At 40.4% G+C, this 26,262-nt stretch overlaps 1 long non-coding RNA gene across 2 annotated transcripts in view; it reads left to right on the plus strand.

Annotated features, from left to right (window-relative positions):
• Positions 1-21,711, plus strand: part of LOC119937184 — a 43,327-nt gene extending 21,616 nt beyond the window's left edge. For both annotated transcript variants that reach the window (XR_005453940.1, XR_005453939.1), the window contains exons 3-4: positions 9,528-9,573; positions 21,624-21,711. This is a non-coding gene — a long non-coding RNA (uncharacterized LOC119937184). The remainder of the gene's footprint in view (positions 1-9,527; positions 9,574-21,623) is intronic.
• Positions 21,712-26,262: the final 4,551 nt, after the last annotated feature.

The following is a 26,262-nucleotide window of genomic DNA, read 5'->3' on the forward strand; positions in this document are numbered from 1 at the left end:
GAGACTGACTGTAGCCACCGCAGGCATCCCAATAATTTCTGTCTGCCCAACTTGCTTGTTATTCAGGGCTGTTGCAGTGTGTCTGCTTGGGAACCTAACAAGCCCCCATAGGAGCCAATATCAGAACTCCATTTTCCAGGAGAGGAGAAAGTGATTCAGAGGATCCAGAAATTCCACATAGCCCTGTGCTCCAACCCCCAACGTCCTCACATACAGAAAGATGGAAACTGGAACATTATCTTGCTCCTTCTATTTCCTCTGCGGTGCTCGGAATGCACAGTTTGGCTGCCTCGCACTCTTTCCACTCAGTGAGTTGAGCGTACCCCTAACACCAGTTTAAGTGAAAAGAGCTTAGTAAAAGAAGGAGATGAAAGAGACTGGGTTATTTTGTACTTTCACTCACTTCATATTACAATTCAACAGTTTGGCTGGCATCTAGGAATTTGCTCTGGTCACTGGCCTATCTTTTCAGAGGCACGGTGTTATATTAGACTCCCACTCTGGGGTAGAATAGAAAAATCCGATTTATGATCTGTGGACATTGAAGAGGATATCGGACATCCTTGACAAGCAATTGAATGTTTATGAAGTCACTTGTTGCTCGCAATTATAATCCTGCTAATTTCCTTCACTCCCAAAAGCAACATTAGTGGTTGTTAATGAACTGCAGATTAATTCACTTTGAATTAGCCTTTTTCCCACCCCACACGTACTAGATGGTACTAATTTTGCTTTGGGGACTTAAAAAAAAGATTCTCTATTATGAGAGGAGGCTTAAATAGCCTTTGCTATTATTATTATTTAAGAATTTGGTTTCCTTCCTTGTAATTAAATGATTTCCTGATGATTTCTCATGTTTTCAAGAAGGCATAAGGAAGACCAAAGGGGAAAAAAAGAAGGAAAAGGAGAGAACATTTATAATTTTAGTCAAATGAATCTTAGTGATGGAACTATTAGGGGGTATAAGGCTATATGGTCCAGGATTTAGTCTCCAGTGGGATGGAGATATAAAACTAAAGGATTATTTCCAGTCTCTGATGAGCATGCTGATTTTCTTAAAAATGAGCCTGAATCGCTATATTCATTCATTCAATCATATTTATTTAGCGCTTACTATCTGCAAAGTACTGACTAAGCACTTAAGGATTGTTGGCCCATAGTCTTCCATTCATATTCTCTATATCAATATTTTGATATGGATGGCACTTGTAATAATAATATCAATATTAGTGGTTATTATTCCTATTAATTGCTACCCTCTATTTTCAGAGATGACATTGGTGGGAAATCCTATCCAGCTGAGTGGCTGATATTGAAAAGATCAATGTGCCCAAGGCTCTCCACTCCATGTTGTGTGCATGTAAAGTTAGATCATTTCTGCTTTGCTTCACTTGCCCCAAAGGGGGCCTGCCTCTGCCTTCATTTTCTGGGGTCTCTTAGTGTCCTAATCTTGACAAAGCTTTTGCATGGAGGAAGCAAACTCTCTCCTATTTGCTGCCACCAAATAAAATGGAGATTGAACTCTCCTCCCTCTGATTTAGACTTAATAATAATAATAATGGCATTTGTTAAGTGCTATGTGCAAAGCACTGTTCTAAGTGCTGGGGAGGATACAAGATAATCAGGTTGTCCCAGGTGGGGCTCACAGTCTTAATCCCCATTTTACAGATGAAGTAACTGAGGCACAGAGAAGTTAAATGACTTGCCCAAAGTCACACAGCTGACAATTGGTGGAGCCGGGGTTTGAACCCATGACCTCTGATTGCCAAGCCCATGCTCTTTCCACTGAGCCATGCTGCTTCCCATGTGGCTTGGAGAGTCCAACCTGATTATCTTGTATCTACCCCAGTGCTTAGTACAGTGCTTGACATATAGTAAGCACTTAACAAGTATCATTAAAAACAAATTACTGGTAGACCACCAAGAATGACAGAACTCCCAAATCAGAGCATGCATCTCCTGTTTTATTATTAGTAGTAGTAGTTGTAGTAGTATATAATATATATATAATACTAATTATAATCATGGTTTCTGTTAAGAACTTACTATGTGCCAAGCACTGCACTAAACACTGGGATAGATTCAAGATAGCCAGGTCCCATATGGGGCTCTCAACCTAAGCAGGAAGAGGAGGATATATTCTGTTCAGATTCCTGCATCGATCTTCCAGATGAAGCCCTGAGACTACCACAGGAAATTCCCTATTATCATCTTCTATAGTGAGATCTTATTCTCTCTAGCTGCTGGCACAGAGACCTTCTTTCTGTGTCTGATAAACTCTCCCATTGGAAAAGACGGTTGAGGCCCTTGGTCCTGAGAAAGGTTGGTGAAACCTTGGCGAAAGGTTTTAGCTCTGAGACTCTGGATTGCACATCTCAACCCAGTTTATGTCACTTGATCTGCTTTCTCCCCTTAGAGAAGATGCATTAAAAATTGACCTGCTAGGATATGACTTGGCTGCAGGTTCAGGAATTTCAAAGAGTAAAATATTCATTCACAGGGTGACCAGAACAGTCTAGCCTTCCCTCAGAGAAGACATATAGCCATTAGATATTTGCCAGAAAGCCAATGCTAGAGAATGGAATCATTTCTTCACTTGATAATGCAGGTCTTACTGTCAGCAAGCATTTTCAAACTAAATTAGCACCAACTCCTTCGAGATGTCTCTTGTTTGCTCAGTTCTACACATTCTCCTTAGACATTGTGGCTAGAAACTTACTAGGGTAGTGAAGAATGTTGAGCTTACAACACAATCTCTTTGGTAGCACACCTTTCGGAAACATGGCTTGTAATCAGCCACAGCCATTAATATAGCAGAAGGTTTCACATTCTTGCAAGTAGGCAACCCCTGCATTAAAAAAAGCAGGCTGTACCATAAAAGAGTTAGCTTTTCAATTCCTTTATATTATGATATCAATAAGAAGAAATTGAGCTAGTTCAGTACCAATGAATTCCCCCAAACTTCTTTACAGTTTAAAAATGTGTTACCTTTCTGTAGAATGATAGTGAAGAGGGGAAAGTACATGTTTTTTAGCTCAACAATACGGTTTGGAAACGACTCACGTAGACTCAGTTCTTAGACCATAGTCGAGAGTCCTCGAGATCTTCTGTTGGCAAGTGAGTATGTCTGTTTTCTATCATATTCTAGGACATGGTGAAGAATTTTTTTAAAAAAAGGTAAAGCGTGAGAAATCATTAACTTCTCTGTGCCTGTCTCCTTATCTGTAAAATTAAATAGCTCCAACCTATTTCACTGTATAGGAAGAATAGGTAATAGAAATGATTGAAAGCATCTTGCAGATACAATATAAATTCTTAATAATCAAATTGCATCACAGGGGAAATAAGTAGAAAAAAAACAAGGTTGTTAACGTGGTCTGAAAATAGAATGACCATAAAGGCATTTTTAGCTTTGCAAATTTCACTCTATCCCCAAGCCAGACTTAGTGAGGTGTAGAAAATTGAAATTCATCATTCACCCATACAATTTCACCTATCCTTTGCAGCCCAGTTAGAAAGCTAACCCAGATGGACAAACGGTGCCTCCTTCTGCCCCCTGTACACAGGGAAGAATCTGGGCACTTAGTATAGTGGCAGATTTAAGTGGCATAAGCGAAGTGGGCAGGGTCATATGTGTACCTAGCCTTGTGCAAAGATGCAAATATTCCGATTCCCACTCCTTGCAAGTCATTTTGGTTTGCCAGCCTCTCCAATTAGATGGTAAACTCCTTAATAATAACGATATGTGTTAAACTCTTATTATATACCAAGCAGAGCAGCGTGGCTCAGTGGAAAGAGCCTGGGCTTTGGAGTCAGAGGGCATCGGTTCAAATCCTGGCTCCAGCACTTGTCAGCTGTGTGACTTAGGGCAAGTCACTTAACTTCTCTGTTCCTCAGTTCCCTCACCTGTAAAATGGGGATTAAGACTGTGAGCCCCACGTGGGACAACCTGATCACCTTGTAAGCTCCCCAGCGCTTAGAACAGTGCTTTGCACCTAGTAAGCACTTAATAAATGCCACTATTATCCAGCGCTTAGAACAGTGCTTTGCACATAGTAAGCACTTAATAAATGCTATAAAAAAAGCACTGTACTAGCCACTGGGGTCGAAGCAGTATGTGCCAATGAGACAAAGTCACTGTCCTACATGAGGTTCAGAATCTAAGAGGGATGGAGAACATAGATCTAAATTCCATTTTACAAATAAAATAAATGAGGCATAGAGAAGTTAAGTGACTTGCCCAAGGTCACTCAGCAGACAAGGAGCAGAGCTGGGATTAGAACCCAGGAACTCTGACTCTCATGGCCTGGGCTCTTTTCACTAGGCTGTGGAGTTTGTGCCTTGCTGCTGCTGTACTTACAAGATAGTCAGGTCTGATTCAATGAGAAGCAGCATTGCTTAGTGGATCCAGCACCATCCTAGAAGTCAGAAGGACTGGAGTTCTAATCCTGGCTCCACCACTTGTCTGCTGTGTGACCTTGGACAAGTCGCTTCATCTCTCTGTTCCTCCATTATCTCATCTGTAAAAGTGAGGATTAATATTGTGAGCCCCATGTGGGGCATGGACTGCATCCAAACTATCTTTTATTAGTACAATTAGTAAAGTGCCTGACACATAGTAAGCCTTTAACAAATGCCATTAAAAAAAAATCCTGGTCACTCAAGGAGTTCACAGGATACAGTACTTTGCACTCAGTAGGCGCTCAATAAATATCACTGATTGACTGATTACTTCTTAACCTCTTGTTGCCTTGGTCCAAGCAATGGCCTCTTCTTAACAGTCCAGTCCTTTGCCTAGGCTCCTGCAAGGCTGCATAAATTGTACAGAAGCTGAAGACTTTGTTCAGGGGAGTTTGGGAGTTTGGCCTGAGACGAAGCCCCTGATCCAACAGTCTGTCTAGGAAGAGACCAGAATTTCCCACTCAGGAGACTCTCACCTAATGTTGGGAGGAGGATGATGGATTGAAGGGATGGAAGGCAACAATCAGTGTTGGAAACTACAGGGAAAAAGAGGGCATGGGTAAAGTTCTACATCATAGACTACCTTTAGGCAACTGATAGATTGCGATTTCAAATTTGGTTTTCTGTTTTCATTAGGGAAATTCAGATGGAGAGCAAAGAAATAGCTGTAAAACTCAGTTCTATTCGCCAATTCAGTAGGTTTTGTGGTGATGGTGGTGACACCCTCTGTTACTGTTTTCATGGAAACCCAATTTAAATATAATATGCTAAAAGCATTTTCACGCATTGTAAACATTAGCATATTGTTGTGAATATGCTTCTTTATTTCTCCTTAGGCATTCCAAAATAAGTGCATTTTACATAAACTACATTAAATATATTTCTGCTGAAAATGCGTTTCCTTACCTATTCAATTTGCATATCTTTAGTCATAGCATTATAAAATAATGGTAGAGCATATATGATGTTCCAGAGATAACTCTTCCAAAGTATGATATTTGTATTTTCAATTTTCTAAACTTTGAGGCTTCAAAAAGAAGTGAGACCAAAGACTATAAAATCCTTTTTAAAGTTCACTTAAAATGTATGGCTCATGTAACTTTTCAAAAGATGAAGGAATTGCATTCAAAATTAAATTGTCCTGTTTATTCTAGTCTTCCTGGGTATTTAATATTGAATATTAACATAGACATTGATAAATAAACATTTATATGTTTATATACGGAGAGAGAGAGGTAGAGAGAGAAGAGAGAGCCAGGGCTGTTTTTTGGTTTCAAACATAACTCTACTAGCGTAGTGGATAAAGCACGGGCCTGGAGTCAGAGGTCATGAGTTCTGATTCTGACTCTGCCACTTGTCTGCTGTGTGGCCTTGGGCCAATCACTTAACTTCTCTGTGCCTCAGTTACCTCATCTTTAAAACGGGGATTAACACAGTGAGTCCCATGTGGGACAGGGATGGTGTCCAACCCGATTTGCTTGTATCCACTCCAGCACTTAGTACAGTGCCTGGCACAGTGCTTAACAAATACCACAATTATTATTACTATTATCCATAAGTCTGATGCTTATATGAATATGCCTCTATCTCCTACTAATTAGTTATTTGAACTTTTGCCCTTTTAGCCTATTGAATTTCCCTACATAAGTACTCTACCCTACAATGAGGAAATTGAGAGCAAATCAGGACTATAGGCTCTGCTATTGTTGTTGATGGATATTTCCACACTGAGTTTACTGTTATTAAAGTTACATTATAAAATTTACTTACTGTTGTTAATGTTTTCTGTTTATGAAACTACTGATAAATGGAGGATTGCATAATTCATTGATAGCAAAGTATTTCTTTCTAAAGCAAACACTGGTGCCTATATTAGTTTTCCTTTTGAATCATCAGCATCGGTTAGTTACAGGAGCTGGGATATAATTATGGCTCTATAGGTAAGAAAACTGCCTTCTTGTCTGATCATCTACTTCTATGCAGCATTTAGAATTTCAGCTTTTTGGTAGCCAATGAATTATTAATTCAGAAAAAAATGTTATGAATAATACATTGACGGTTAACATTTCAAAGGGGAAAAAGTCTCATTTTAAATACAGTAGTGCAAGCCATCAAGAGAAAATGTGTGAGAGAAAATTCAGGCAGTATAAGAAATGGCAAAAAATTGTGCAGGGCTTTTTGGACCTGAATGGCTGCTTTCAGCTTGACATCACTTTGGATTTCTTTGAGGACTGATGAAATGATGAAATGGACCCAGGACCCATCTTCCTGGATGGGGACAGTCAGGGCTGTTTATATCCATTTGAAGATTCCTGGATCTACCTTAGAGGATGCTTAACTCCATGGAGGATGCTGGGTCCATGCAGTAAAATAACAATAATGATGGTATTTGTTAGATGCTTACTTAATGTCAAGTATTCTTCTAAGTGCTTGGATAGATGAGATAATCAAGTCAGAAACAGTCTCTACCCCATGTGAGATTCCAAGTCTAAGGCTGGGGAGAGGGCAGAAGAGACAAATTTTAACCCCCCAATTTACAGATGAGGAAATTGAGGCACAGAGAAGTTAAGTGATTTATCCAAGGTCACGCAGCAGATAAGTGACAGAGCCTTGGATTAGAATCTAGATCTTCAAAACTCTCAGATCAGATCCAGATAATAATAATAATGTTTTCATTTGTTAAGCACTTACTATGTGCGAAGCACTGTTCTAAGCTCTGGGGAGGATACAAGGTGATCAGGTTGTCTTGCGTGGAGCTCACAGTCTTAATTCCCATTTTACAGATGAGGGAATTGAGGCACAGAGAAGTGAAGTGACTTGCCCAAAGTCACACAGCTGACAAGCGGTGGAGCCGGGATTCGAACGCAGGACCTCTGACTCCCAAGCCCAGGCTCTTGCCACTGAGCCACACTACTTCTCAAGATCCAGATCCAAGAAGGATGCTCTCTATGCATTTTGAGCTAATTCCACCTCTGCATAGCTTGATGCAGGTTTATAATCTTTCTTCCAGCTGGCACCAAGTTATTGACACCCTTAATTTATTCATTATAAAGTTTATACAGTTCATCAAATATGTTCTTGCACTTCAAACTTTGAAATGTTTCCAGCCCAAATCCTAGTTTTTGGCGCAGTAGAATATGATGTCACAAATTCTTGCCAATCGTTTCATCTCACCCTTTCTTTTGCTTTCACCAATTTCTTTAGCTAGGTTTTTGTTTTGTTTTTTATTACCGGTCTCCTAACTACCAGGCTAACCGCACTTTAATCTCTTATACCCCCTGCTGCTGAATCATCTTCCTTCAAAGTCTTACTAGACACATCTCTCCACTCCTTCTAAACCTCAAAAGCCTATTTATTTCTACCTTGAAATTTATTTATTTTCAAGGTAGGCCTCCCTTATCACTGGCTTCAAGCCTCTTGGTACCCTTCATACCCACATCACTCTTTGCTTGTCTCAGATTTCCAAGCACCTCTTCTTCCTACCCCTTGAACACAATGATGCTCTTTCTGGAAACCCCGTCCACTTCAAATCCTCCGAGTCACAGATTTTCAAATCCCTTCTGGAATTCCACCTCCTCCAGGAAGTCTTCCATGAATAATGCCCATTTTGGTTGAGCTTATTATCCTGGCACGTGGTGATCACTAAACAAATTCCAGAATTATTAATAATAATCGGTTTAACTAAGGCGCTGGGGCAATACAGAGAGGGCAGGAGAATGAGCAGACACAGTCTGGCAAGTAATTCCTAGCAGCAGCGGGTGCTTGAAAGAGAGATTAAAAGGAGAGACAGAGCAGGGAAACTCCCTTCTCCTACTCCTGAGCCCCATTTGGGAAAATGGCCTGCCTATCTTAGACTACACCCATGGAAGAGGGACTCTGAAGTCTGTTTCCTCATGCCTCTCTAGTTTATCAGTGAAGGATGGGCTGGAGCTAAAGACAAAAAACCCCCAAAACTCTGGGGGATTCAGAAACCCTTGTCAGAGCTTGCCAAGGTTTCTAGAAAAGGTTTTTGCTCATTGCCTAATTCTGTTTCACTTAAGGGAAGCTAGAGGGATTGGTCCACTAACTCTGCTTGGTTTTGCTTCCTGCACTTTGTTAATGGTTCATAAATCTCGATAGCGGGTGCATGAGTGTTCACCATCTTCTCATTAGCCGCACCAGATCTGCAGTCAAACATCCATCAAGACTGGGGGCTTCTGAGGGACTATCCATTTTTACAGGGATATGAAACTGGGCAGGTGAAACACAGTGAAATAGCCAAAGCCTATGACCCATCATGGCTATTCCATTAAGACACAGCTTTGATGGGAAGCAGTTCATAATAATAAGAATTCCATTCTCCAATCAATGGGAAAATCCCATTTACTCTGCTCGCTTATGGATATGAATGGTCACTCTGACTTTTACATTAAGGCTGAAGTGATTTGATGTTCTATGGCCATTCTATGATGAACTTTGGCCATTCATTTTGGGAGCCAGCCATAAAATCCTATCTCACCAGACTAAACTAGGAATAACAGCCACTTGGCTGGGAGCTGCCTTATAGAACTTCTGTGATATATGATGCTTTCTGAGTCAGATAGCCCTCTTACTTCAGTGATTCTGGCTTTATATTGAGGGAATATATTCAATGTATTGAATAATGCTGAGAAACTGGTAAGAAACTCACTTTCAGGTCCAGGACCTTGTAACTAAATGCAGTCCTTCCCAAGCCTCTTTAGTCTTCTCTGGGCATTTTAAAACAAGATAGAGTAGAGCTCCAGTTATTTTTCCAGATATAATACTTATTACTCCACAGATGTCAACGTTCATCAAGGTCTTAGCTGTTTCAAGAGCCAATCAACAACTTAATTGAATTTGTTTCTTTAGTTTCTCCCTACACTTGACAAGACTTGCTCTACTGGTTTTGATTCTCTTATCAAAAAATCCTGAGACCTTTACATTGTCCCTCATGCAGTGGACAGGAAAACTAGTCCTGTTCTCTTCCGACCATGATTCTCGGTTACTGTTATTTAGAAAACACAATTGCATCTTTAATTTTTATACAGCTTTTATTTTTCCAAAAGCTTTCACATCGATGATTTCATCTTCTCCTGACAACGACCCTGTGAGGTAAGGATTAGCATCCCATTTTATAGATGAGAGACCAAAGCTCAGAGAGTTTAAATAGCTTGCACAGGTCACTTAGCAGACGAGTAGCAGATGCTAGAACCAAGATCTCCTGATCCCTAAAACAGTACCCTTTGAATTAGACCACAATTCACCCCATGATTTTTTTTTTACTTATAATTGAGAATTATTCTTATTGCTCTTGCTTATATTAATGATTCAGTTCAATTGTCCTTTATCAAAACAAATTTCCATTAGATATTATGGATGGAAGTTTATTTCTATTTGTCATTTTGGAAATTGACATATTTTGTTTTGGTTAATATAAGATATATCTTCAGAGCAGTGTACCCATTAGGAAAGCATCTGTGGAGGTTTTATTATTAATTAATTTGAAAATTTCAATACAACCCTTCTCATTTAATTTGTGTACTATATTCTTTCAGTGCATTTGTTCATCCTTCAAATGACAAATATATATACATATGTATATGTGTATATATATATATATATATATATATATATACAGAGAGAGAGAGAGAAAGGGTTGACCTTTATATTTGAAGATGATAATGCTGACATTAATGTTTGTGTCACTGAAGAACAAGTTCTTAAACACTGTATAGTTTGTCACAGCAGTTATTCAGCATTATACTTAAGCTTTTTTATCTGCTATGAACTGCTTCTCATCTCAAACTCTAAACTGCAGTCTCATTATATCACCTTAGGACTGACGTAGAAAATATCGCAAACATTTGTGCAAATGTACTGTGGCTCACAACCGCGTAAAGATACACACACAGGCACACAGACACACACCCGAAAAACATACACATGTGTTAGTCTGGGCAAGTCCATCACCAAGCTGTAGAGGAGATGAATATTTATAAGATGCTTACCTTTGATTTTGGCTGAAACACATCACTCTGTTCTAAGACACCAAATTTCTATCTTTTCTTTTTTTCTCTTTTTGCATCTGTCAAGTTTACTGTGCAAACACTTATTGAATGGAAAAATCAGGGACATAATGAGTGAAGTATAGAAAATATATTTTTGGCGTAGTTATAATCAGCATTGACTCTTCCTCATTAGCTTTAGCATCCAAACTGTCACCCTCCTTTTTCTCTCCTCTCTCCCCATATCCCCTTTCTAAAATAGCAGCAACAGTATGGCACCTGGGAAGAATGAAGCAAAGAAGTGACACATCCCCTGCCTACAGCAAGCTTATACACTAATAATAGTAATAATAATAATAATAATAATAATAATAATGTCATTTATTAAGTGCTTACTATGTGCAAAGCACTGTTCTAAGAACTGGGGAGGTTACAAGATGATAAGGTTGTCCCACTTGGGGCTCACAATCTTAATCCCCATTTTCCAGATGAGGTAACTGAGGCACAGAGAAGTTAAGTGACTTGCCCAAAGTCACGCAGCTGACAATTGGCAGAGCTTGGATTTGAACCCATGGCCTCTGACTCCAAAGCCCGTGCTCTTTCCACTGAGCCATGCTGCTTCTGAGCCACTAATGGGGGAGGCAGAAAATAAAACCATTTACCAATAATGCAATCAAAATAAATAACTGACTATAAAATTGAATAAACACAGAAAAGTGTCAAAGAAGGATAAAAATAATGGAATATGTAATAGAGATAGTTGATGGTTTATTCCTGATCTGTCTGCCCAAGTTAGTTAAGCCCAACTGAAAAGAAAAAAAAAACTGATACAAAGTAGTTACTATATTTAATGTCCATCTTCCCCTCTAGGTTGTAAGCTGCCTGTGAGCAGTGAATGTATCTAGCAACTCTCTTATATTGTACTCCCCAAGAACTTAGTAGAGTGTTCTCCATACAGTAAGGGCTCAATAAATGAGTTCCAGGCCAGAGGGAGGATCGGAGTGAGGGTTCAACAGCTAGATAGGTGAGATCAAGGTACAGTGAGTAGGGTGGCATTAGAAGAGCAAAGTGTGCAGGCTGGGCTGTAGAGCAAAATTAGCGAGGTAAGATAGAAGGTGGGGACGAACTGATTTAATGCTTTAAAGCCGATTTCTACATGCAACCAGTTTTCAGGGTCTTTTTTTTTTCTTTTTGGTCAGTTGGAGCCCCTCAAGTTCAGAGGTCTTGGAGCCCATTTACCCATTAATAGATCCACTTCTAGGCTGGGGGAGTGTGGAATTAGAACCTTGGTGGTTCTACAATTCTAAAAATGTTTTATTTCTGTAATTAGCTACCAAACAAGTGACATTTGCTGGGACTTCCTTCCTCTCTCTGAAACCGGGCCTCTCCTGCCTTGTAAGGGAAAGATGTTTGAATCACTGCAAAGCACAGTAGTAGAAGCAGAAACTGCTAGATAAATTATGCCCCCAAACATATTTTCTTAAAAATATTATTGGATGTTAGATATTTGGTGAGACTAGTCCTTAGTGTTACCTGTGTGGTCCAGACAAGAACTCTTTTGCAGAAGGGAAGAACATTTCAGTGCTGCAGAAACAGTTAAAAGCCCCTTCCTCTACCATCAATGGATCCTTTTTTGAGTGGATTGTTGTCAGAAGTCCACACTCCCCATTCACTGATGTTCACGGCAATGACACGTACATGAAAGGATTTAGAGCTCAAATCTTGTGCATATTTGACAAGCTATAACAGAATTGTTTGCAAAATGTTATTGAAATCCCTGCTTTCATTTATTTTTGTTAGCACAAGCTACGGAAACTTGCGATATAAGATTGTATAATTTAAGTTAACTGTAACAGAATTAAGGGGGCAGGCATTCAGAGAATAGCACAATTTTCTAAGCAAATAAAACCCTCTAGAGAAAAAAAATGTATTATATTTCTATTACTTCCCGAGTTGTGTATGGAATTGGCTTGACTGGGTTTTTTTTTCCTCAAACAGCACATTGCCCAGCCTGGCACCAGAGACACAGTCTCAGAGTAATATGGTCCATTTTGTCAGTATTTTGCTAACTAATTGGCTCAAAAGCATTTGCTGTTCATCCTGAACTGCTAAGCATGTTAAAGGTGTATTATAAATAAAAACAATTCATTTAGAGCAGTAGCAAGGAACAAGAATGGGCTAGGATAATTAAATGAAATAGTCAGATAGCCAGAAAATGAATGGAATGATTCCTTCCTTCAATCTGTGGTTCCATTATCCCCATACTCTTTCTGGCCCAAATTCCCCTCAGGACAAATACACAAACATCCACTGAAAAATAAGAGGGAGAGGAGTAGGAATTGAGTTGCTGAATAGGACTCCTAGATGCCATTGTACTATCCTTCTGCAGCCAGACCTTACTTAAAACACCTTGGGGCAAAGAGTGACTGTCCTATTTTGAAAAACACTTCAAGAAATCTTTGCCATGACTATACTTATTTCCATCACACTTTTCCATTCATAACAGCCATTGTTAAAGCTCTCCCATAATCCAACCTCAATCCCTTATGCTTCAATTTAAAGCTATCAGTCTTAGTCTGAGCTTCATGGGGCCACAGCAAGCATCATTAGCCCCTTCCAAGTACACAGTGGGCCTAGTTTAGTCACCATTGATCCCACGTTGAGTTCCACACCCATCTTCTCGTAAATGAAATCATTGCTCTTCCCTCCTTAGGCTACAATGGCTCATATCTTGAAGCCCTTCTGTTACCATGGATCATTGTGGGTCATGATTCTAATTTAGTTCTACCCAGTTTGATGATCTCCTACATGAGTGATTCAAGGACATTTCATGACGTTTGTTCCTTGACACCAGTTTCCAGATTCCTTCCTACATTTTAGAACATGGCTGCACAGAAAAGATTGAAAAGGAACTGACATTTATTTATATTAAATGTCAACCCTTCTAGACTGTAAGCTCATTGTGGGTAGGAAATGTGTCTACCATCTCTTTTATAGTCTTATATTGTACTCTCTCAAATGCTTAGTACAGTGCTCTACATAGAGTAAGCGCTCAATAATAATAATATTTATAATAATAATAATAATAAAGGTATTAAGCACTTACTATGTGCAAAGCAGTGTTATAAACGCTGGGGAGGTTACAAGGTGATCAGGTTGACCCACGGGGGGCTCACAGTTTTAATCCCCATTTTACAGATGAGGTAACTGAGGTACAGAGAAGTTAAGTGATTTGCCCAAAGTCACACAGCTGACAGTTGGTGGAGCCGGAATTTGAGCCCATGACCTCTGAGTCCAAAGCCCAGGCTCTTTCCACTGAGCCACACTGCTTCCCCAGTAATACCATTGATCGATTGATTCTAAGCATTATTTTGGGCATCTCTGACCACAAGTAAATGATTCCCATTATCTTCTAAATCTGCCGCAGGTGTCTGAAGAGATCTAGGACTTTCTAGATTTTTCAGGATTTTATTCTCGCCATTAAATCTTCATTGCTCAAGCAAGATTCATAGAAGCAGCTGGAAATGCCAATACAGTTTATACAAAATTACTCCCTGACCTATATTGACTCTGCATGATTAGATTAGGATGTTCCCAAAGAGGAATACGTGGGAGTCATTGGCACCATGTCCCACATCCCAAACTAATGGATGAACTGAGTGAGAAACACATTCATGAAAAACCTAGCTGTCCAGTTCAAACATGCAGTGAAGATTTCTCAGCCCACTAATTCATTCATTAATTTGGACACGTGATCTGGATAATTCAAACATGTGAATACTTCAAATCTGAATTGCTTTCCAACCCTGTTCAGAGAAATAAAAGCTAAATATCTAGTCAGCATAATGCTACTCTCTAGAAGGAAGATTCTTTTTTGGTCCTGAAAACAAAAGCAAGGTACTTACGGATCAGAGTTAAGCATGAATTTATCAGCGTGGCTCAGTGGAAAGAACCTGGGTTTTGGAGTCAGAGGTCATAGGTTCAAACCCCGGCTCCGCAAATTGTCAGCTGTGTGACTTTGGGCAAGTCACTTAACTTCCCTGTGCCTCAGTTCCGTGATCTGTAAAATGGGGATTGAGACTGTGAGCCGCCCGGGGACAACCTGATCACTTTGTAACCTTCCCAGCGCTTAGAACAGTGCTTTGCACATAGTAAGTACTTAATGCTATTGTTATTATACCCAATTAATGCTAGTAACACAAATCTGGTTGGCTTTTGTAAAATAATTTTTGGTGAGTAAAGGTTAACTTCATTAAACTATTTTTGCGACTTTGCAGAGTTGGAAATGAGCTAGCTAGCTTATGCAACTTAAAAATATATAGCTGATTACCAAGTGTACTCCCATGTGCAGTGTTTCAACATCTGTGTTATGTCAGATTTATGGTAATAGGATTATTTTCATGAAACACACAGAGGATATTTATCAGCAATGTTTACATCACAGTAATAGGACTATTGAAGACAGACTAGGAAACTTTGTTTTTCTAAGCTCTGGGAGAGACCAGAATTATGGGAATTGTCACTCCTGCAGCTGTTGCCATATTAGTTAACATTTGGGTTAAGAACTATGCCGGAGATTCCATTTTATGAAGTCACCCAACCTGATTGAAATTTTAACCATTTCAGTTTACATTTGTGTGCGTGTGTGTGTGCATACTCTTTTGAAGATAGTCTCATTGACAGTAAAATCTTACACTTGCATGTTGCTGCGGCTCAAAAGACAGTTGTGTGATGGAAAATCCAATCCACTTTGGGTGCACGTAAAGACTGTTTTTTGCGGTGCTGCTGCACTTGCCAACTGCAAGGCCTGGTGTTGTTTTCTATTCTCCCACATCACCTCCCGATCTTCCCAAAGCTGCGATTCAAAAAACTAAATATTTCCATTGTACAAGTAATAACCCTGTGACTTGTCAAATCCAATGTTTTATGCTTTCATCTGTCTGCCATACATTTTTTATTTGGTTACTGAAAAATGTCTGCTGCACCTATGGAAATCCTCCAATAAACAGAGCAAAGAGAAGGTTTCCAAAACAGTCTAACAAGTCTCTTCCAGATCAATCCTTCCTAGAAGATGCATTCTCAAATCTTAAATCAATTTATGAAACACAGATGGTTTCCACATTTTCTATGGTGAACCAGTCTGAAGGTTACTGTATGTTCTCCGAAAAAAAGTAAGAAAGAAAACGTTTTTTTTTCTTTTTAAAAAGTTGAACTCCTCATTACCAGGGAGAAGAAAATGATGGCCAAACTACTCAGCGAACCCCAGTCTATATCAGTATGATAACCCATAGTATTCATTCATTCATTCCATCATATTCATTGAATGCTTACTGTGTGCAGAGAAGTGTACCAAATGCTTGGAAGAGTACAATTATAGCAATAAATGGGCACATTCCCTGCCCATAACGAGCTTACAATCAAGAGGAGCTTAGTACCCCATTGTTGTCCTAGAAACAAAGGATCAGGTAATGCACCATCTAAAATTAATTCTATCCAGTTTTTTAATCCAACACCCAACTCATACATACACTGGAGGTGCTACTGTATTTCAAGAAAAAAGAAAGAGAAGTCTGACAAGAGAATTTCTTTCGATAGAGTCCAATGCCCCAGCAGCAGCTATTGACACTACTCTATCTTAAAAGCAAAGCAGTTAGCCTAACTATATCTCTAACAATGTAATATGTGGCCATGTAGGTTTACAACTGGGCTATTTCATATTAAACTAGTTTTTTTCAGCATTTTCTCCTCCCACCATGTCTTGGAACAGTCAAAGTTTATTTTACATTTTGCCATCGAATCTTAACTGACATTCTAAACTTGTAACGTGCATCCCCTTAAGTGGATTTGAATGTCATATTTTAATTAAACCATTATTGATCTGATGAATATTTGAACAAGCTCACACTTTTCTGTTCCATTGCTTAGGGGTATGGCAAGGCACAGTTTTCATTGCCATTTGGGGACACCAATAATACATGCCATTTCCTTCAGCTGTTCCAGAAATCTTTAATTCCAGGGCCAGAGAACCAAATTATTTACCGCATACCTGTAAAAAAAAGTTCACATTTTAATATTTGATTCACTTTGTCGATAAAACTTAAAGTGCAGATTCGTTGCTTTTTGCACTCCAGAGGAGAAAATAAGAAAAAAGAAATGCTAGCCCAGAGTTCATCTGATATGGGCATACCGCCAAAATATTACCGTTCGGTGCTTAAAACATATCTTTATCTCATTACTCCTCCTGTGCAGAAGATGAATTGAATTTGCGTGGTTTGGAGATAGTGAACGCATGGAGAGAAGTGCCTTTCATTTCTCGCCTTCCAGAGTATCTCATACTTCCATCACAAGGAGTTGTTCTGATCTCTGCTGAATGCACATGTCTGTGAACACTTCCTCCTAAGTGTCATTTAAAGATAACAATTGCAGGATGAAAATGGATCCTTTGCTCAAAAGGCTCAACTTTCCTCATGAGCTTAATCTCTTCTATCCTGAGTTGGAGGAAGGGCATTGATATGACTCTGCTCTAGTCCAGACTCAGCCTGAGGAAACTGAGTGAATTATTGGTCTAGGGAGGAAACAGTCCTTTGCCTTCTACTTTAATGGGCTTGGCAGGGGTACATTTATTCATTGATTCAATTGTATTTATTGTGCGCTTACTGTGTGCAGAGCACTGTACTGAGCACTTGGGAAGTACCCTTAACCAGTCGAACCACGGACACTTCTCTAGAGATCTTGAAGATTTAATTATTTCAGGAGCTGAACATGGAGCCAAATCCATTTTGATCAACTATTGATGGTTTTGGGCCGGTCTGATTATATTGCTGGACTGTCACGCTTTCCCTTTGCATCATCAATGTTATTATAATCACTTTCTTCATCATTCTGACCGTTGCCATCCTCCGAAGGCGACTGCTATTTGCAGCGCACCTTGTTAGACACTGGGGATCGATACGAAGAAATATGTATAGATCCAGATTCTCGTCACCCAGGAGAAAAGAGAAAGTAGTGAAAATTGTGCCATCTCGAACAAATCATTCACTTAATCAACCAACCGAATTTATCAAGACCTACTGGGTTCAGAGAACTGTATTAAGGGTTTAGAAGGGTATGATAGATTAAGTAGCCACAATCCATGCCTTCTAGAAGCTTGCAATCTAGCTGCCTGAGGAGATGTAATGAAAAGTTCAACAATATAAACAACTATAAAAACATATCTGCTCATAAGTACTTAGAGTGGACAGTCCCGGGCTCTTCTCTCCGTAAGCTGCCACAACTTAGCCAGTTATTTGAATGTTAGGAACACAGCTGATGCCCACCTTCCCCGGCTCTTGGGTGTGTGAAGGTGGGGTACAGTTGGCTCCTGGGGTGTTGTAAGATAGGAGGTGGTGGCCTGGGCATCAGGTAACCCTACACTATTTTGAAGAGAGCCTTGAAGCTTGGCAGTTATTATCCTTTGACTTTAGAGAAAGTTTTAGGGGCCCTCAAAAGTACTTAGATAATGATGATTAAATCTGACAGACTACCATTACAGAGTTAGAGTTGAATGATTGAAAAATATACCCCTCTTTCCCAAACTCTGTGACAACTCTCGGGTATCCAGAATGTTCAAAGGGAAGGCCTGGAAGCTCCTGGAAGCCTCTGATTTCCGTTTTGGGTTGTCTTGTCTGATATCAATCAATCAATGGTATTTGTTGAGCACTTACTTTGCACAGAGCACACTTGGGAGAGTACAACAGAATTAGCAGAGATGTTCCTTGCCCATAAAAACTTGTGGCAAGATCATTGAATTTGGATGCATTCTTCTTTTCTGAACCTCACTAATTCTGTTGCTTATTCATCGCTATTTAGTTAGGATTTTGAGATTACCAGGGATAATTTTTTCCCTTTTTGGTAACCTGGATGCACCCAAGTGATTCACCTTTTATCTTAACTCCCTGGGTATTTTTAAGAATTTAACTTTTTCACCATTTGGTTACAGTTGGTGTAAGTGTCAGTCACACTGCATTCTGAAAGCTGTGCCAAACCACTGTAATCAAATGGATCCCAAAGTAATCTTTCATGTAGTAGTAGTAGTAGTAGTAATAGTAGTGTTAATTGAATACCTATGTGTGCAATGCAGAGAGTTAAATGCATGGAAAGTATAAAACAAGCAAGTGACACATTCTCTGTCCGCATTGACCTTACAATCTAATAAGATTCAGAGATCTATAGAATCAAGCCTGATTTCACATATTGCCCAAATTTCCAGAACTATGGTTGTCTTTGAATGTGAGGTTTTTACATTTACCATTATGTGAAACTTACCCTGTTAATATAATAACAATAATAATAATGGCATTTATTTATTAAGCGCTTACTATGTGCAAAGCACTATTCTAAGCACTGGGGAGGTTACAAGGTGATCAGGTTGTCCCACGGGGCGCTCACAGTCTTAATCCCCATTTACAGATGAGGGAACTGAGGCACAGAGAAGTTAAGTGACTTGCCCAAAGTCACACAGCTGACAATTGGCAGAGCTTGGATTTGAACCCATGACCTCTGACTCCAAAGCCTGTTCTCTTTCCACTGAGCCATGCTGTTAACTTTCCCATCACTGGCAGTAACAATACCACTCTTCACATCCCAGAAGCTCACAACCTTGGGCAATGTTTCCAAAATGAGATTGTTTTCAGGCCAAGTGGTTTATAAAAGCAAACTGACTATAAAAGCAAACAACTGGGGTCTGTACCTTGAAGTCCCAGAATGCAATGTGCTTTGCCAAATTGAGCCAAGTTTATAGTTAGATATTTCATTTTGTATAAAATAATGACCTTGGTGCATCACAGCCAACCACCTGAGAATGTTTTCAAATCCTTCCAACTTGTTTTCCTGAAATAAAACAAGTCTCCATTTGTCAGTTTAAGCTACCACTACCAACCTGACCTTCACAAACCAAGCCTTCCCTGATTTTCGTTACCCTCAGGCGCTTATTTGACATTCTCAATCAGGTGCCGTTCTTCACAAATTAAAGAGTCTGATGTAGGGTAACAGAAAGTGGAATACAACTGGCAAAACTTTTGAGTCAGCCTACTGTTTTCCTTTTACTTAATCATAATTCAGTCAAAGAAATTACTGTTATTCTTCATATATGCAGTTCACTTTCCATTCTCTATGCTAATGGCATAGTGAGCATGGATAAACTAAATCCTCAAATAATCCCTAAATCTTATTTTATTCCATAGATTCAACCTCACCTTCTGTCAGCCATAAAATGCCGCTAACAAGAACACTGATGACTTGGGGTTTAGGTCTTCTTTCTGCCTCTGTCCATTACCTTGTGAGAAGATAAGTGTCAAAACTCACCTGTGCTGGGCAGCAGCGGCATGAGAGAGAATTGAGAGTGGAGACTCAATTTTACTGCGTGGAGAGAGGCAATGGTAAACCACTTCCATATTTTTTTACCAAGAAAACCGTATGGATACATTACGAGAATGATTGCAGATGGAGGTGGGGCGTTCTGGGAGAGATGTGTCCGTGGCGTTGTTATGGGTCAGAGAGATGACTCGACAGCATAAGACAAGACAGGAAATGTCTACCAACTCTGTTATAGTGTATTCTCCCAAGAGTACAGTGTTCTGAACATAGTAAAGGCTCAATAAATGCGATTGATTGATTGATTGAAAGAACCAGTCATCAGGGAGAGACAGACGAGAGGAGAACAAAAAGGGCATTGACAGACTCATTCAAACCCAGTTTTGTTAGTGTGAAAATAAGACCAAAGACCTTGTGGGCTAGGGGGAAAGAATAGAAGCCTGGGAGACAGGAGACCAGGGCTCTAATCCTAACTCTGCCGATGATCTCCTCTGTGATCTGTGGCTCAGTTTTCTCATCTGAAAAATGGAGAGAAGATCGGCGTGGCTCAGTGGAAAGAGCACGGGCTTTGGAGTCAGAGGTCATGGGTTCAAATCCCCGCTCTGCCACTTGTCAGCTGTGTGACTTTGGGCAAGTCACTCAACTTCTCTGTGCCTCAGTTACCTCATCTGTAAAATGGGGATTAAGACTGTGAGCCCCGTTTGGGACAACATGATCACCTTGTAACCTCCCCAGCACTTAAAACAGTGCTTTGCACATAGTAAGCGCTTAATAAAAAGCCATCAACATTATTATTATTATATCTGTTCTCTCTTCCTCTTTGACTGTGAGCCCCATGAGGGACAGGCACTGTGTCTGATCTAGTTATCTTGTATTTACCCCAGCAGTTAGCACAGTTCTTGGAATAAAGTGCTTAATAAATGCCGTAATAATTAATAATTACTATTATGATTAAAATCAGTGATACCCCCTGCATAGCTAGGATGGTCACTGACAGGCCACTAAAATAAAACCACCATCCTGTCTGACCCAAGGAGACTGCATCCTCAGGGTAATCCTGGAGTCCTTGTTGTTTTACAATTCTCACAATCTATTGCCAAATCCTGTAAATTCTCCCTGTGTAACATCTCTTAGATCGCCCTTTCCTAGCCATCTCAGCAGATACAACTCTGGTACAAGATCTGGTCATATTGCAGCCTCGACCATTGTATCTGCTTCCTTTCTGGTCCTCCCTGCCTCCAGCCTCTCCCATCTATTCTATATCCACTGCAAGGATAGTCATCTGGAAACATTACCACGGACATAGCTCTCCATGCCTCAAAACTCTCCACGAGTGCCACATGTCCTTCTGTATAAGCTAAACCTCCTCATAGTTGACAACGAGGCTTTCCCCAGTTCATCCTATGTACCTAGCTGCTCTTTTCACCTACTATTTATTCCATTATATTTATTGAGCGCTTACTATGTGCAGAGAACTGTACTGAGCACTTGGGAGAGTACAATACACCAATAAGCAGACACTATTACTCTCCAACCAACTCTCTTTGTTCCTTAGGATGACCACCTGATTATACCTGGCTCCAGATTCTCCCCTTGCTCAAGCTGTTCCCCCAGCTTGAAACTCCCCCCAAATGCATCAGGCAGTAGCTCTCCCAATAATCAACACCCCTGCCCCCGGCTCTGAATGGCATATGCATACCGATTTCACCCAAACATTCAACCTTTCTTGATTCATGCCCCACTTTTACTCCAGAGGTTTTTCATCCTCCTCCCTGCTTCCTTCTGAAATTTGGAACTTGTTTGCAGGAGCTGCAGCTGAGAAAGGCTGAAAATTTGAGGGAAAAAATGCAAGATGTAGGGGTGCCTGATGCTGTATCTTTCCTGGATAGAGGACTGATAGACCAGCTGAAAATTGGACCATCCAGTAAGAAAACTGGCCATTTTACACAAAATTTACTATAACATACCCTTGTTGCATTACCGAAGTCTGGAGCTGGGTGTCTAATTTAATTTAAATAGCAATAATATGCCACTTCGTCCATGAGAACTGTTGGGAAATGGTTGATTTTTGAAACAGATTCAATAGTACCGTAGATAACTAAAGAGGGCCGTAAATCTTGGGTAAAGTGTTTATTCCTAGGAGATTGCAAGCTTGGCTGTTTCCCATAGTCCATAATCTATTTGGAATTGATCAGTTCTGGAGAAAACAATTGTTCTGCCACTTATTATATGCCCCACTTTGGTTTGTGTGATTTAGTCTGAAGGGGATGGCATTGTTGGTGAAAGGTTTATGCTTTCAATTGAGCGCTGAGTAATGTTTCCAATGTTATTTTCACTTTTGCAACTGAAGGCCTTGAGCCTAGTCTGAGACTGTTTCCAGGGCTCTTCGGAAAGATTAAAGCATACTCCTGGAACTCTCCAATTTCTAATTCATCAGCCTTGAATCAAGTTTCTCTTACAGATGCCTTTCCTGCTTCTTCCTCACGATCTTGAATGTGAAAAGTCTGTCAGTCTTCCAAAATCCCCTCTGACCTTCTTGATTTAATTTTCTTCTTCTCTGTGTTTCAGTATACTTCAGATAGTGCCCGGTCTAGGATTCTAGGATAGAATTTAGTGATAGAACCAGTTTCTCCCCTGCTGGAGTGTAAGCCCTTTGAAGGCCAGAAAGTATCAATTCCCTGTATTGTAATTCTCAGGGGCACAGCATAGTGAATCGCAGCCTAAGTGTGCTCCTTCAGTGCTATTACAACTACTACTATGACTACTATTTCTAGGAGCTATGTTGCTTGTAATAATAATAATAGTTTCATTTGTCGAACATTTACTATGTGCTATGCGCTGGGGGGGGGGGGGGGGATTCCATCAGACAGTCTCTGTCCCACATGGTTCTCAAAGTCTAAGGAGGAAAGAGAACAGGGATTTACTATCCACTTTATAGATGAGAAAGCTGAGGCACAGAGGAATTAAAGAGCTTGCCCAAGGTTCTACAGCAGGCAGATTTACAGCTCTTTCTCCTAGATCACACTGCTTCGGAATGGTGCGTAGGGTTTAATAGCTGTGGACGAGTAATCACCACAGATTTCTTGAGGAACATTGTCAGTCTACAGGGCTGCTTTACCTCTTCATGCCTTCTTCTGGAAGTACCTCACGACCAGAGCCAGCAGCAGACAGCAGCTCCTGAAGGAGCATCTCAATACTTCGAAACACGTTCACTGTAGAGAAGCAGCGTGGCTCGGTGGAAAGAGCCCGGGCTTGGGAGTCAGAGGTCAAGGGTTCTAATCCTGGCTCCACCGCTTGTCAACTGTGGGACTTGGGGAAAGTCACTTAACTTCTCTGGGCCTCAGATACCCATCTGTAAAATGGGGATTAAGACTGTGAATCCCACGTGGGACAACCTGATCACCTCGTATCTACCGCAGTGCTTAGAACACTGCTTTGCACATAGTAACTGCCTAACAAATACCATTATTATTATTATTATTATTATTATTATTATTATGTCGAATTGGAAGAGTTCCCTGGTGATTTGAAAACATACTGATTCAGGCATCTCTTGTCACATCTTTAAGTATGGTTTTATAAAAGAGGTTGAACTGTAGTAGACCTACTCCACAGCCTTGCATCACTCTGAAAGGACCAGACAAGACACTTTCAATTCTGTCTTGACCAGAGACTCTGTAAGTTATAAACTTCCATGCCATCAGAAACACCTTGGTGGCAGAGATCATCTCTACCAAATCCTTTCTACTTTCCCTCCCAAGCATTTCGTACAGTAATCTTCCCCCAGAGGGCGCTCAATAAGTACTGTCGATTGATCTAATTTATCAAAGTCTGGTTGAACTACTTGGGCAGCCAAATTTGCTTTGCAATTTCAAAATAGAATGAATTGGTATGTTTTGGGTTACAGCAATTTGTAAATTATCCTTTATGTTTGGTCATGCCTTTTAAGTTGATTGCTAAGGGGAGGGAATGTGACTTTATTTCTATATCGTACTCTCCCAAGCACTTAGTAAAGTGCTCTGCACCCAGTAAGTGCTCAGTAAATGCGATTGATTGACTGACTTTAACATTTAAACAAGAAATGTTTCTAGTAGAGAGTACTGACTTTTATTGCTGTTGGTGTAGATGGTAAGATCCTCGGTGGCAGGGACCTTGTCTACCAAGTCTATTGAGCTGTACTCCGTCAAGTGCTTAGTACAGTGCTCTGCATATAGTAAGTGCTCAATAAATACCGTTGATTGATTGATTGAAGGTGGACTTTACCATCTGCACGGTTGGCTTCCCATGAGTGTGGTAAAGACAGTGAGGCAGTTCACTAGTGGTCAGAATTGAAAGGGCTCCCAACCTGTTTGGCCAGTGATTTGGGAGAACACAATTGTTCTAAAGCGAGGGGGAGGTAATGCAACCCAACTGAAAACTGGGAGTCAGTTCCTGGGGATAGGTCAGGATAGCTATCAAGAAAGGAGCACCTCTCTTGGAGCAAAAGTTTCATAAGGAATGAGGATGAAGGAGGGAAAAGAGGCATTGAAAAAGTAAAAGATGATGACACAACAAGGAGCAGTCTTTTTATGTGCACAATGTGGCCATGATTGTATAGCCCCTGTTGGCCTTTTCAGCCATACACCTACTCATATGTGAACTTTGCCATCAGCGAAAACACAGGACAACTCTGTGGAGATAGAAACCAAGGGGAAGCATCTGGGATTCCCCTGGAGTTTGGGATTCGAACAGATTCAGATATTACATCATATGGAACACTGGGTTTACATGGAGCACAAGAAGATGTCATACAGAGAAGTAGGGGGTAACAAATTTTTCCCCACCTCGAGGCAGCCACGTCTGAACTCAGCCCTGACCATCTGTATTAGTTCAGATTGCTAATCAAAAACACCCAAGCTGTACATTAGAATGCACGTTAGCTGGATTTCAAAGGCAGTTCAAGACCGAAGAAAATGAAAGCAAAAAAATACCCACAGCTTTTTTTTCCCCCTCTGATGCAAAATGCAGAATGGGCTTGTTCACTTTTTATTAGGAGCCTCGGTGAATAAAACATATTTGATAACTTGGCAATAGAAGAAGAATTTATATTTAAATGAGGGCAGAAGACATTGGGCAGGAATTGATATGATTATGCCACAATTGACGAGTCATAACTAATGATACAGTCTAGTGCTCATGGAGCCAAACTGGTGATAGAAAGAGAGAGGAGCAATCAGTCAGACTAGAGAGACAGCAAAGTATGAACACATCTGGGTGTGGGATGGGGCTTTATAAGCAGAAGGCTTGTAATTCTGTATGTATGTTCAGAATTCAGAATGATGTAACTGAAATATGACATATTCTGTTTCTCATTAGAGGCTCTGCTGTGTTTTTAGACATCAAAACAAGAATGTGATCTTTGTTAAATGCTTACTACATGACAAGCACTGGTCTAAATGCTGTTGTAGATAAAAGATAATCATGTTGGGCACAGTCCTTGTCCCCCCTCAGCCTCACAGTCTAAGTAGGAGGGAGAATAGATATCGAATCCCTATTTTAAAGATGAGGAAACTGCGGCATGAAAAATTAAATGACTTGCCCAAGGGCACAGCAAACGAGTGGTAGAGTTGGAATTAGAACTTAGGTCCTCTGACTCCAGGCCTGTGCTTTTTCCACTAGGCCATGCTGCTTCCAACACCTAACACCTTCATGAAACTTTGCAACGGATGATGTTTTTTACATTTTCTGTGTGCAAACCACTGTGCTAAGTGCTTGGAATACTGAATGAGTGACTGATTGAATGGAACTTAAGACTGGTCAGAAATTTAGGAAATTTGTTCAGCTTGAAGCAGTGACCAATCTAGTTCAGATTTGTTCAGAAACCACAGCAGGAAGTGGCTAAAGGGGTGGGATCAACAGTGGCATCCTTCTTCCTTGGCTCCTGGGTTTTGTGAAGTTTCTGCTTTCCACCTGAAATAGTTCTTGATCATTAGGTTCAAAGGTCTCCACCAACCCTGCATTCCATTTCCTATCTGCCTTCTCCTCCTCCCATCTTGGGCTTTTTTGCCCACTAAAGCTTTCATCCTTCACTTCCAATTCTCCCTTTCATACTCATCGCTCGCCATTTTCCTCCTACCCGAAACCCTGCCTGAAACAATCATTCTAAAAGCTTTACCAAACTGCATCCCTTCTCCCCTTTCAAGCTCTCCTCCAACATCACATCCTCCAGGGGGACTTCCCTGATTTAAACCAGAAGCAATGTTGCCTAGTGTGGAGAACACAGGACTTCGGAATTGGGACCTGGGTTATAATTCCAGCTCTGCCACTTGCCTGCTTGGGTAAGTCACTTAACTTATCTGAGCCTCATTTTCCTCACCTGTTAAATGGGGATTACATATCTCCCCTTTAGACTGTGAGTTCTTTCCTTTCTTCCACACTCCCCCTCTGCCTCCATCCCTCCTTTTAC

The sequence above is a fragment of the Tachyglossus aculeatus genome, chromosome 14, assembly GCF_015852505.1.
Source record: "Tachyglossus aculeatus isolate mTacAcu1 chromosome 14, mTacAcu1.pri, whole genome shotgun sequence".
NCBI classification, from domain to species: Eukaryota; Metazoa; Chordata; class Mammalia; order Monotremata; family Tachyglossidae; genus Tachyglossus; species Tachyglossus aculeatus.